Source organism: Ruditapes philippinarum, unplaced genomic scaffold, assembly GCF_026571515.1.
Source record: "Ruditapes philippinarum isolate M1 unplaced genomic scaffold, ASM2657151v2 ctg185_1_1_1_1, whole genome shotgun sequence".
NCBI lineage: Eukaryota > Metazoa > Mollusca > Bivalvia > Venerida > Veneridae > Ruditapes > Ruditapes philippinarum.
Genome location: NW_026865847.1, coordinates 108,206 through 109,913, shown reverse-complemented (window position 1 = coordinate 109,913; position 1,708 = coordinate 108,206).

The window sequence follows — 1,708 nt, the reverse complement described above, 5'->3', positions numbered from 1 at the left end:
CGACTGTTTTTTATCTTTTACAGATTCCTTTATCAAACAAGTTTAATTTTAACTTCTAAGTATACATGGGTAATGATAGATCTATTTCCTTGTGTCTTACTGCATGCATGACAAGATTTCTTAATTATAAAGATGGGTAATGATAGATCTATTTCCTTGTGTCTTACTGCATGCATGACAAGATTTCTTAATTATAAAGATTCCTTTATCAAACAAGTTTAATTTTAACTTCTAAGTATACATGGGTAATGATAGATCTATTTCCTTGTGTCTTACTGCATGCATGACAAGATTTCTTAATTATAAAGATCTCAAAAACTGAATCTAAATCTGAATATCAAAGTGTTTCTCCGCTTGACTTGAACATATTGTGTATGTATGATGTACGTACGTACATACGGACGGACGGATAGATTGATTGATTGATTTACGTCCATCCGCCCGTTAAGGATAAAAATTCGCCTTCAAGTACGTACCAGTTACCAGTCATGCATTGAAAAGGTTATTTTGAAATACCAAGTTGTGGTAATTCTCATCCATGCCATTTCTTTACGGAGTTATAGTCACAGATATGAATTTTGTGCCAAAGTACAGCGGCCAATGAAAACCTAAATGTAAAGCAACCTGAACAAAATGAAAGAGGAGAAGATTTGTCCAGCAAAGGGCCTGCCTTTAAAGACGTAAATCAATGCTACGGGCTCACATATCCTAGCACACTTTCCTCTTCGTCATTGCAACATATTAGGGCCACATCCCCGGCTTTAGTCAGGACATCGGCAGTTGACTTTATGCAGACTAAGTATAAGGTAACCCTGAGTTGAAGAAAGCAAGCAAACTTACCATCTTACAGGTATAAGTGGTTCTTAAATCATCTGCCTTGTCCATGTGCACGTACCGAGGGGAAGATTGAAGTCTATTTGTGAATCTCCTTCAAGGTCAATTTGCTTAAATGACTTTACATCGAAACGGCATATTTGATTGGCTACGTATTATGGAAATAACAGTCAGAGAAAGCGGCGAGTAAATGTGTTACGCAATACACACATTATTTTAACCAAAGCCCTAATAAAGGAATTGAAAAATTGTACTTTAAAAGAATAAAAAGGGCGGTGAGCAATCTTAATGTTGAAAGAATAGTTTGCCAGCTGAATTATCGAGCATTTGTAGGTCACCTTCTTTCAAAATGTTGAAATCTGCGTTTCAAAATGCTCATTTATATCTAACTGAACGTATCCAGTTATCAAACCCGGAGTTTACAATAGTTAAGATGACAATAATTTGCCCTTCAAAATATCAGCGTGAGGACATGACCAGACACTTTAAGTATAAAAAGTTTGAAAATGCTTTTAATGGTAAAACTATCAGTTTATTAACAACCAATCATAATTGCTTTTGAATTGTACCTCGTGACCACCAAATTTTATTCCTACATTGTAGACTTTTCAGTGTTCTTGTGTAAAATAGGGGGAAAAACTATAATGCGTTAAGTATAAATATTCGACATGTATCATATCCTGGTCGACCCTACTGAGAGCGTTACCCTGCTTTAAAGGAGAGAGGGGGTAACTCAAATCACTTACATAGAGGATATTGCACGAGTTGAATAAAATTATTTAATGCGAGCCTCTGGCGAGCATAATGTCATTTTATTTAACAAGTGCAATAAATTCAGTATGGAACTTACACCAGTATGGAACTTACACGAATT